Below are 12,953 nucleotides of genomic sequence, written 5' to 3'. Positions count from 1 at the left end.
TTGAATAGGAAGTGAGGTTTGGGAAGGTCCAAAAATGTTCGGATTTTTGGTGGAGCTCCGGAAAATGATGAAATAATTATTGGCAAGGTTGGAGACCAAACTTGAAGCAGAAAAGGAACAAAATTATTTTGCAAGTGTGTTTTGGTGATTTCCGAAATAAAGAAATATTTAATATAGCTCCCTAATATTGGAGGATATGTTATAAAGAGAAGTCACCATGTGAATTCCCTCGATTTAAATGGATCGAAAAAAATCCATACAATTTATTTAGATGAGTTTTAAAAGTTAAATGACATGCTGGCATGATGACATGATGCAATGCAAAAATAAAAGAGCAAGCACAAAAGAAACACACGGGAAACTCGGAATAACTGGAAGGCATCTGAAGCTTCGGTCTCGGGGCGTCACAACACTCCACCACTACGAGAGGATCTCGTCCCGAGATCTAGGATGGCACCGGAGAGAAAACGGAAGAGGAAGAGAGGAGGTAAAACTAAGTTGCTTCTTCGACCAATGAGTGTAACCATGAACCTTTAGAGGTTGAAAAGTTGAAAGAGAGAACACAACAGAGTTGAACACAATTGAGAGCACCGCGGTAGAAAATAGAAGCAAGGAACACCATTTGAACCTTGGAGGTTGCAGAGCTATGAATGACGAGTACAATGGACAAGAAGGAATTGGAACCACTCTGGTTGAAACAAGATAAACAAGGAACAAGGACGATCAAATTCGGACAGCACTCCGATAGAAAAATAGAAACAAGACTTGATAAGATGAAAAGAACTTGAAAAGAGGACATGTCACTCCGGTTAAAAGGATAAGCACGAAAAGAATGTGATCCTCACAATTCGAGATGATGAGTGAAAAGAGCAACAACACAATGCCTCCGTAAGAAAGAATAGAAGATAGATCATTGGAATAACAGAATGGAGAAGAAAATGCCAACTTCTGCCACAAATGAGCTTGGAAAGCATCCTTGCAAAGAAGAATTGAACGGAGTTGTTGGAAAATCAACAACGAAAAGAATAATCTTGTAGTGGGCTTATGGAAAACATCTCAAAACTATGAGGTGACATTCTGCCACTAACGAAAAATAATTGCTTGCTTGAGATCAACGAAGAGATGAAAACTGCTTTTGCCGAGAGGATAGGAGAAAACTTGGATCATTGATAAGCACCATAATAGCAACATTCCTTAGGGAAGGCTTTAAGTGAAATCTATACAGATAACTCCAATGAAGAGATATGGATTTAAAATTCCTCATTCTTGACAACATATGAATCATGAAACATGAAGGAAATTGTCAAGAGTGACATAACACCACCTCAAAAGATAAGGTAGGAAGAATTGCACTTAGGATGCAAGAAGAAGAATACTTGAACTCCTCAAAACAAAACATGTGTTAAGCACCATGTTTATTTTAGAGTATAGCTTGGTGGGTCATAACTTCGAGAGAAATCTTGAAGAACAAATCGAGAATGAAAGGAATCCTTGAAGAACCACCATGTTGAGCCTCCATGAAGAACTCCGATAGTAAAAGGATAATAGAAAGAAAGAGAAGTTGAAAACACAAGGTGAATCCTTACGATGATTTAGATGGAGCTTCGCGACGTGATAATGCGAAAAACTTGGAACGCCGGAAAAGAAAAGATGAAGCATCTCGAACCGAGAAATGTGACATGATGAACAACTCTGGAAAGAAGAAACTAGATCACTTGGATGAAACAATAATAAGAATTACGTTATGCCTATCCTTCACCAATTTAAATTGATGACAAGCACGGATTTGGCATACTACTTATTCTCGTAGAAATGATTAAGAGAGATATAGCGCAAGCTTGAGAAGGTATTGATGGAACCACCGGTGGGATTTGGAAACAATGAATGAATTAATGAATTGATACGGTCACGAAGGAAGAGAAATCTTGAACGAACCACCGGAAGAATTGAAAATGAAAGTAGCAAAGGCACAAATCACCGGGAAGAATTGGAAAATGAATGAAGATACTTGACAGAATTTAGATACAAGAGAACAAAGAGATCGTGAGCTGACTACAGTAAACTTGAACGATGCACCGGTAAGATTTGGCGAACGAGAACTGAAAGCTAGAATGAATAATTCTAAGAAGATGGGCTCCGGAGAATCAAACTGAAGAGACTCCTGAATTGCTCCGGATGGGTATGGAAGGAATTCTCACAATCGAAAACAATTATGAGAGGAAGGCATCAAGCTAGAACCATGAATCTTTAAGAGAATGGAGCAAGATTTAAGAGAAATCCTTCTTCGGTCTTCACATGCTGAGAATGATGACGAGAACCACCATGAATTGTTGAGACACTCCATAATAAAGAATAGAAAGGTTGAATCAACGATGGAAGAATTTGGAAGATCTTGGACAAAGGCATATGACTGATGAAATTCATTATTACATCAAACTTGGAAATGAGTTTGAGAATAACTCCGAGAAATTAGAAGAGTCAGGTAAGATCCTGGGAAAAGACCTGTGGGTTAGGGCCCACTCAAGAGAAACACCGTTGAATGATTGATTGAAATAGAGATTGCACCGGTAGAATTAAATGGCTTGAATGAGATAACAATCTCAAAATAACTTGAACGGATTGAGAATGGAAACACGAATCTTCCAAGATATCTTGAGCACTCCGGATAAGAATAGAGAGAGGTGAACAATTATGAGATGCACCGGCATGGGATAGCATTTGAACGAGGAAAAGATATGATCAACACCGAAAGCTTGAATTGGATCCACCGGAAAAGAAAAGAATGAAAAATGATGAACTTGAAACTCCGTTAGCATCTTCTTGAGAATCACCGGATAAGAACATTGACGGAAAAGAATGGAGAGACTTCCCATCAATAAAAGGATACCCGATTAAGAAATCTGAGTCCTTGAAGAAAAGGGTGGGAGGGCGGGAAAACAAAGGCAACTTGGGACAGATGGAATGGATACCGTTGAGAAAACTTAGAATTGATCTTGCGGATGTTGAGAATGATCGGATCATCTCGAAGAGAAGCACGCCGGTTAGAAAAAGAATTAACATGACGATCTCGATGATCAAGAAGGATTAGTATTCACATAGCAATATGAGAATAACGTTTAGGAAAGGTATGGATTCAACATTTGACTCGAAGCAACTCGAATACCACAAATAACACAAAACAAAGGATTTGGCTTGCAGAATAAGCCAGAACAAACATATGATAGGGATTTCGTCCGAAGATTACGTGGTGGGCCCACACGGGCTCAGTTGTACAGCACCATCATGTACAAGGCAGTGCACATGACATACGAAGTGTCCCCGAACCAGCATATCCAAGGGTTCTTTAAGACACAACAAGACCACTGTAAAAACGACCGTGGAAAGGCGGACCACTAGACGTCAAACCCCAATCTCATATCATGCATCAGTCAAAAATATATTCTAGGAGCTACTTGAATTCCCACCTATAAAACTCCCGAAACTTTCTGGTTATGCAATCTGGTGTTGGGGATACAGGGGAAGCAATATATATCTCACCCAAAACTAACAATTCCTACATCCAAGCTGTATCCATCCGTCAACACATAACCAAGAAACCTTCGGAAATCGTGTACCTCAACCTTTGAAAAGCATCCGTTATACGAGTTATGGCAATACTCTCGAGCTCGCCCCAGTACTGGGTTATAGAGGTTATCTCACCAACAACTGCATAAAAGAGATTTTCGATGTCGGCAAAACTCAGGTATTCCAGAACTGCAATGATAAAATTATGACGACAACACCTCGGAGCTCAACTCCCCGGGTCAAAGCCACATAAATAGACAGGAGGCACCAAGAACAATGTTCTCGTCACAAAACTATCGGAACGATTCCAAGATACCTGCGTGATCGTAAATTTTTTTTAGTGAAATTTGAGGAGAGGAAAGTCAAAACATCTACGTCAGGAGACCTCACCAGAGCGACGAAGGGACTGAGGAGTAAAAAGAATCCTACTCTCCGATATATATAATCCTAAGACTCAAAACATTTTTGTTCTAGACTCAACAACGTCAACAAACAATCAAGCAGGGGGCTCCTAAGTCGGGGATGGCTCTGATTACCAACTTGTAATAGCCACAATGCGGCTATATCTCCCACGTGTCGAAGCATGACTTAGAGGCATATCCGCATTGCGGTTTTGTCGCAAGAAGGGTCATCTTCACACAATCCCATGTAATGAACAAGAATGGGTTAAAGAGTTGGCTTACAATCACCACTTCACACAATGAACATATAATAAATTATACATCATTCAGAGTACACACATATAGTCCGACTACGGACGAAGCCAAAATAAAAGAAGATAACCCAACTACTAGATCCCCGATCGTCCCAACTGGGCTCCACTACTGATCAACAATAAACAAAACATAGCAACAACTAAGATCTTCGTTGAGCTCCCATCTGAGCTCGGTTGCATCACCTGCACTGGTATCATCGGCACCTGCAACTATTGTGATAGTATCTGGTGAGTCACGAGGACTCAGCAATCTCAAAACCCGCGAGATCAAGACTATTTAAGCTTATGGGAAAGGAAGGGGTAAAGTGGTGAGGTTGCAGCAGCGACTAAGCATATATGGTGGCTAACATACGCAAATAAGAGCGAGAAGAGAGCAAATGGAACGGTCGTGAACTAGCAATGATCAAGAAGTGATCCTGAACTCCTACTTACGTCAAACATAACCCAAAACCGTGTTCACTTCCCGGACTCCGCCGAAAAGAGACCATCACGGCTACACACGCTGTTGATGCGTTTTAATTCGGATCTGGTGTCAAGTTATCTACAACCGGACATTAACAAATTCCCATCTGCCTATAACCGCAGGCACGGCTTTCGAAAGATTATACCCTGCAGGGGTGTCCCAACTTAGCCCATGATAAGCTCTCGCGATCAACGAAGGAATAGACCTTCTCCCAGGAAGACCCGATCAGACTCGGAATCCCGGTTTACAAGACATTTCGACAATGGTAAAACAAGACCAGCAAAGCCTCCCGCTGTGCCGACAAATCCCGATAGGAGCTGCACATATCTCGTTCTCAAGGCACACCGGATTGTCCAAACTTCCGGTAGGCCAGCCTAGAGTTGCCCCTGGTGGCCACCGGTGGTTGATAGGTTGGACCAACACTCACGACGAGCACTGGCCCGGGGGGGTAAAATAAAGATGACCCTTGAGTCTGCAGAACCCAAGGGAAAAAGGCTTAGGTGGCAAATGGTAAAACCAAGGTTGGGCCTTGCTGGAGGAGTTTTATTCAAAGCGAACTGTCAAGGGGGTCCCATAAATCACCCAACCGCGTAAGGAACGCAAAAATCCGGGAACATAACACCGTTATGACGGAAACTAGGGCAGCAAGAGTGGAACAAAACACCAGGCATAAGGCCAAGTCTTCCACCCTTTACCAAGTATATAGATGCATTAATAATATAAGAGATATTGTGATATCCCAAAATAATCCTGTCCATCATGGAGCAATCTTCAACTTCACCTGCAACTAGCAACGCTATAAGAGGGCTGAGCAAAGTGGTAACATAGCCAAGAAACGGTTTGCTAGGGAGGGTAAAAGGTTAGAGGTTGACATGGCAATATGGGAGGCATGGTAAACAAGTGATAGGTAGCGCAGCATAGCGATAGAACGGAGCAACTAGCAAGCAAAGATAGAAGTGATATCAAGGGTAAAGGTCATCTTGCCTGAGATCCCGATAGGAAGAAGAACGAGTCCATGAAGAAGACAAACGGACGTAGTCGAACGAATCCTCACAACTCCGGAACGAAACCGAAGCTAACGAGAGAAGCAAACCGGAAAGAAGCAAACAACATGGTAAACACACAAGCATAATCATGGCATGATGCACAGACAAGTATGATGCATGTCCGGTTTAATGAGGCATGGCATGGCAAAGTGCAACAAACAATACTACAAGTTAAATGGAGCTCAATATGCAACGAGTTGCATATTGACGGAACACCACATCAATTATTTAGTTCTCTCTTGTTTAGGTACAACAATATTAAATGTTATTAAACATGGCAAGGGGTGAAGCATAATTAAACTACCTAGCTAGGCAAGTTTAAATGAGGCCGGAAATAACAAACAACAATTCCGGAAATCCCCATATGATTTAACAATTTAATGCAAACAACAATTTTAACCATATTAATTGTTGTTATCATGATGCGGATGACATATACAAGTTTATGAATTTTTTTAATGAAAACGTTGACATGAGCATGTTATGAAGCATTTGTCACCATGGCGGAAGGAAAAAGGGTGCCACGGCGGTGAAACGAAAAATGGTGCCACGGCAACATATCCGAAAATGATGCCACGGCAACATATCGGTTCCGGTAGCTCATGGAGATACCGGTGCAAAAGGAAGCGTGCGGATGAGCGCAACATGCAAGATGGTGGGGTGATCCCGGATTCCGGGTTCCCACGGGACGGTGGCATGGCAAAAGAGGGGCATCGCAAGGACGATTCGATCATGGTGCAAACATATGGTACAACTCATACATGCAAGGGCATCTCATCGCGGTCGTCTCGGGTTATAACTTCGAAGCGTTCAAACGGGACGGTTCGCGTTTCGTAGAGGGAAGTAGTCGTTCACGGGCCGACGGTAGTGGTACATCTCGTAGACGTTCACGGGCCGTAGTGGAGGTAGACGTTCACGGGTCGTCGTGGGAAGTAGTCGTACACGGCGTAGTGGAAGTCGTTGTTCACGTGGCGCTGGTAGTAGTACACGTTTTCGTAGATGTTCATGTCGACAGTAGTGGTACACACGCGACGTTGGGGTACTTGTCGGTCCGGTCTTGGCGGTGTAGATGTACACGAGGTCCTGCCCGGGGATGGTCTTGGCCTTGGCGTTCCTGGTCGATGAGGGCGAGTGGAGGCGCATCCTCCTCCCTGCTTGAACAAGGCAGAGGCGGGGCATGGGGCTGCTCCTGCAAAGGGGCGACGGGAGCCGGTGGGGACGCGGGGTGAAGAGGTCGCGCTCGAGGAGGAGGCCGAGGGGACGGGACGAGGGCGTGGCGGCGGAGAAGCGGGCGGTGGCGGCCGGACCAGGAGGTGGTGGCGCGAGGCGGAGAGGAAGGAGCGGAGGCGAGGTCGAGGCGGGCAGAGAGGCGACGCGAGGAGAAGAAGAGGAACTTGGCCGGCGGCGCGGCTCGAGCGAGAGGCACTCGCTCCTCTCTGGCGGTGGAGGGAGGAGGCAGTGGCGACGAAGGGAGACTCGCGAGGAGCTGCTCTCCTTGAGCGCTCGGGCGACGGGGACGGATGAAGGTGGTGGGGTCGCGCACGAAGGAGGAGATTGAGGGGAGAGTGGCGCTGGGTTCGGGCGAGCGCGAGGTGAGAGGCGAGAGGGAGATGGGGATCGAGAGGAGGGAGGACGATGCGTGCGGCGCTGGAGGGAGATGGGGGTCGGGCAGGGGAGACTAGGGTTAGGCGCGGCTGGGCCTTAGAGGCCGGCCCAGATGGATACAAGTGGCGGCTGGGCTGCAGATGAGCCTAGATGGCCTGCTGGGCTGTAAGGCTTCTTCCTCCTCTTCTTTAACTCTTATTTTCTAAAACAGAAAATAACAATGAAGAAAAGAAGAAGGAAGGAGGTGTTGGGGGGAGAAGTTGGACACTGGGATTATTTCCCCGAACTCGCAAAAATGAGCTTGATCCAGGAAAATAAAAGAGGCATGCTTGAAAGATTTAAATTCAAACTCATTTGAATTAAATTCAAATGATTTGAATAGGAAGTGAGGTTTGGGAAGGTCCAAAAATGTTCGGATTTTTGGTGGAGCTCCGGAAAATGATGAAATAATTATTGGCAAGGTTGGAGACCAAACTTGAAGCAGAAAAGGAACAAAATTATTTTGCAAGTGTGTTTTGGTGATTTCCGAAATAAAGAAATATTTAATATAGCTCCCTAATATTGGAGGATATGTTATAAAGAGAAGTCACCATGTGACTTCCCTCGATTTAAATGGATCGAAAAAATCCATACAATTTATTTAGATGAGTTTTAAAAGTTAAATGACATGCTGGCATGATGTCATGATGCAATGCAAAAATAAAAGAGCAAGCACAAAAGAAACACACGGGAAACTCGGAATAACTGGAAGGCATCTGAAGCTTCGGTCTCGGGGCGTCACAACACTCCACCACTACAAGAGGATCTCGTCCCGAGATCTAGGATGGCACCGGAGAGAAAACGGAAGAGGAAGAGAGGAGGTAAAACTAAGTTGCTTCTTCGACCAATGAGTGTAACCATGAACCTTTAGAGGTTGAAAAGTTGAAAGAGAGAACACAACAGAGTTGAACACAATTGAGAGCACCGCGGTAGAAAATAGAAGCAAGGAACACCATTTGAACCTTGGAGGTTGCAGAGCTATGAATGACGAGTACAATGGACAAGAAGGAATTGGAACCACTCTGGTTGAAACAAGATAAACAAGGAACAAGGACGATCAAATTCGGACAGCACTCCGATAGAAAAATAGAAACAAGACTTGATAAGATGAAAAGAACTTGAAAAGAGGACATGTCACTCCGGTTAAAAGGATAAGCACGAAAAGAATGTGATCCTCACAATTCGAGATGATGAGTGAAAAGAGCAACAACACAATGCCTCCGTAAGAAAGAATAGAAGATAGATCATTGGAATAACAGAATGGAGAAGAAAATTCCAACTTCTGCCACAAATGAGCTTGGAAAGCATCCTTGCAAAGAAGAATTGAACGGAGTTGTTGGAAAATCAACAACGAAAAGAATAATCTTGTAGTGGGCTTATGGAAAACATCTCAAAACTATGAGGTGACATTCTGCCACTAACGAAAAACAATTGCTTGCTTGAGATCAACGAAGAGATGAAAACTGCTTTTGCCGAGAGGATAGGAGAAAACTTGGATCATTGATAAGCACCATAATAGCAACATTCCTTAGGGAAGGCTTTAAGTGAAATCTATACAGATAACTCCAACGAAGAGATATGGATTTAAAATTCCTCATTCTTGACAACATATGAATCATGAAACATGAAGGAAATTGTCAAGAGTGACATAACACCACCTCAAAAGATAAGGTAGGAAGAATTGCACTTCGGATGCAAGAAGAAGAATACTTGAACTCCTCAAAACAAAACATGTGTTAAGCACCATGTTTATTTTAGAGTATAGCTTGGTGGGTCATAACTTCGAGAGAAATCTTGAAGAACAAATCGAGAATGAAAGGAATCCTTGAAGAACCACCATGTTGAGCCTCCATGAAGAACTCCGATAGTAAAAGGATGATAGAAAGAAAGAGAAGTTGAAAACACAAGGTGAATCCTTATGATGATTTAGATGGAGCTTCGCGACGTGATAATGCGAAAAACTTGGAACGCCGGAAAAGAAAAGATGAAGCATCTCGAACCGAGAAATGTGACATGATGAACAACTCTGGAAAGAAGAAACTAGATCACTTGGATGAAACAATAATAAGAATTATGTTATGCCTATCCTTCACCAATTTAAATTGATGACAAGCACGGATTTGGCATACTACTTATTCTCGTAGAAATGATTAAGAGAGATATAGCGCAAGCTTGAGAAGGTATTGATGGAACCACCGGTGGGATTTGGAAACAACGAATGAATTAATGAATGGATACAGTCACGAAGGAAGAGAAATCTTGAACGAACCACCGGAAGAATTGAAAATGAAAGTAGCAAAGGCACAAATCACCGGGAAGAATTGGAAAATGAATGAAGATACTTGACAGAATTTAGATACAAGAGAACAAAGAGATCGTGAGCTGACTAGAGTAAACTTGAACGATACATCGGTAAGATTTGGAGAACGAGAACTGAAAGCTAGAATGAATAATTCTGAGAAGATGGGCTCCGGAGAATCAAACTGAAGAGACTCCTGAATTGCTCCGGATGGGTATGGAAGGAATTCTCACAATCGAAAACAATTATGAGAGGAAGGCATCAAGCTAGAACCATGAATCTTGAAGAGAATGGAGCAAGATTTAAGAGAAATCCTTCTTCGGTCTTCACATGCTGAGAATGATGACGAGAACCACCATGAATTGTTGAGACACTCCATAATAAAGAATAGAAAGGTTGAATCAACGATGAAAGAATTTGGAAGATCTTGGACAAAGGCATATGACTGATGAAATTCATTATTACATCAAACTTGGAAATGAATTTGAGAATAACTCTGGGAAATTAGAAGAGTCAGGTAAGATCCTGGGAAAAGACCTGTGGGTTAGGGCCCACTCAAGAGAAACACCGTTGAACGATTGATTGAAATAGAGATTGCACCGGTAGAATTAAATGGCTTGAATGAGATAACAATCTCAAAATAACTTGAACGGATTGAGAATGGAAACACGAATCTTCCAAGATATCTTGAGCACTCCGGATAAGAATAGAGAGAGGTGAACAATTATGAGATGCACCGGCATGGGATAGCATTTGAACGAGGAAAAGATATGATCAACACCGAAAGCTTGAATTGGATCCACCGGAAAAGAAAAGAATGAAAAATGATGAACTTGAAACTCCGTTAGCATCTTCTCGAGAATCACCGGATAAGAACATTGACGAAAAAGAATGGAGAGACTTCCCATCAATAAAAGGATACCCGATTAAGAAATCTGAGTCCTTGGAGAAAAGGGTGGGAGGGCGGGAAAACAAAGGCAACTTGGGACAGATGGAATGGATACCGTTGAGAAAACTTAGAATTGATCTTGCGGATGTTGAGAATGATCGGATCATCTCGAAGAGAAGCACGCCGGTTAGAAAAAGAATTAACATGACAATCTCGATGATCAAGAAGGATTAGTATTCACATAGCAATATGAGAATAACGTTTAGGAAAGGTATGGATTCAACATTTGACTCGAAGCAACTCGAATACCACAAATAACACAAAACAAAGGATTTGGCTTGCAGAATAAGCCGGAACAAACATATGATAGAGATTTCGTCCGAAGATTTCGTGGTGGGCCCACACAGGCTCGGTTGTACAGCACCATCATGTACAAGGCAGTGCACATGACATACAAAGTGTCCCCGAACCAGCATAGCCAAGGGTTCTTTAAGACACAACGAGACCACTGTAAAAACGACCGTGGAAAGGCGGACCACTAGACGTCAAACCCCAATCTCATATCATGCATCCGTCAAAAAGATATTTTAGGAGCTACTTGAATTCCCACCTATAAAACTCCCGAAACTTTCTGGTTATGCAATCTGGTGTTGGGGATACAGGGGAAGCAATATATATCTCACCCAAAACTAACAATTCCTACATCCAAGCTGCATCCATCCGTCAACACATAACCAAGAAACCTTCGGAAATCGTGTACCTCAACCTTCGAAAAGCATCCGTTATACGAGTTATGGCAATACTCTCGAGCTCGCCCCAGTACTGGGTTATCGAGGTTATCTCACCAACAAATGCATAAAAGAGATTTTCGATGTCGGCAAAACTCAGGTATTCCAGAACTGCAACGATAAAATTATGACGACAACACCTCGGAGCTCAACTCCTTGGGTCAAAGCCACATAAATAGACAGGAGGCACCAAGAACAATGTTCTCGTCACAAAACCATCGGAACCATTCCAAGATACCCGCGTGATCCTAAAAAAAATTTAGTGAAATTTGAGGAGAGGAAAGTCAAAACATCTACGTCAGGAGACCTCACCAGAGCGACGAAGGGACTGAGGAGTAAAAAGGATCCTACTCTCCGATATATATAATCCTAAGACTCAAAACATTTTTGTTCTAGACTCAACAACGTCAGCAAACAATCAAGCAGGGGGCTCCTAAGTCGGGGATGGCTCTGATTACCAACTTGTAACACCCACGATGCGGCTATATCTCCCACGTGTCGAAGCACGACTTAGAGGCATATCCGCATTGTGGTTTTGTCGCAAGAAGGGTCATCTTCACACAATCCCATGTAATGAACAAGAATGGGTTAAAGAGTTGGCTTACAATCGCCACTTCACACAATGAACATATAATAAATCATACATCATTCAGAGTACACACATATAGTCCGACTATGGACGAAGCCAAAATAAAAGAAGATAACCCAACTGCTAGATCCCCGATCGTCCCAACTGGGCTCCACTACTGATCAACAATAAACAAAACATAGCAACAACTAAGATCTTCGTTGAGCTCCCATCTGAGCACGGTTGCATCACCTGCACTGGTATCATCGGCACCTGCAACTGTTGTGATAGTATCTGGTGAGTCACGAGGACTCAGCAATCTCAAAACCCGCAAGATCAAGACTATTTAAGCTTATGGGAAAGGAAGGGGTAAAGTGGTGAGGTTGCAGCAGCGACTAAGCATATATGGTGGCTAACATACGCAAATAAGAGCGAGAAGAGAACAAATGGAACGGTCGTGAACTAGCAATGATCAAGAAGTGATCCTGAACTCCTACTTACATCGAACATAACCCAAAACCGTGTTCACTTCCCGGACTCCGCCGAAAAGAGACCATCACGGCTACACACGCTGTTGATGCGTTTTAATTCGGATCTGGTGTCAAGTTATCTACAACTGGACATTAACAAATTCCCATCTGCCTATAACCGCAGGCATGGCTTTTGAAAGATTATACCCTGCAGGGGTGTCCCAACTTAGCCCATGATAAGCTCTCGCGATCAACGAAGGAATAGACCTTCTCCCAGGAAGACCCGATCAGACTCGGAATCCCGGTTTACAAGACATTTCGACAATGGTAAAACAAGACCAGCAAAGCCTCCCGCTGTGCCGACAAATCCCGATAGGAGCTGCACATATCTCGTACTCAGGGCACACCGGATTGTCCAAACTTCCGGTAGGCCAGCCTAGAGTTGCCCCTGGTGGCCACCGGCGGTTGACAGGTTGGACCAACACTCACGACGAGCACTGGCCCGGG

Source organism: Triticum dicoccoides, chromosome 2B (assembly GCF_002162155.2).
Source record: "Triticum dicoccoides isolate Atlit2015 ecotype Zavitan chromosome 2B, WEW_v2.0, whole genome shotgun sequence".
Taxonomy (NCBI): domain Eukaryota; kingdom Viridiplantae; phylum Streptophyta; class Magnoliopsida; order Poales; family Poaceae; genus Triticum; species Triticum dicoccoides.
Note: the sequence above shows the minus strand (reverse complement) of the source record.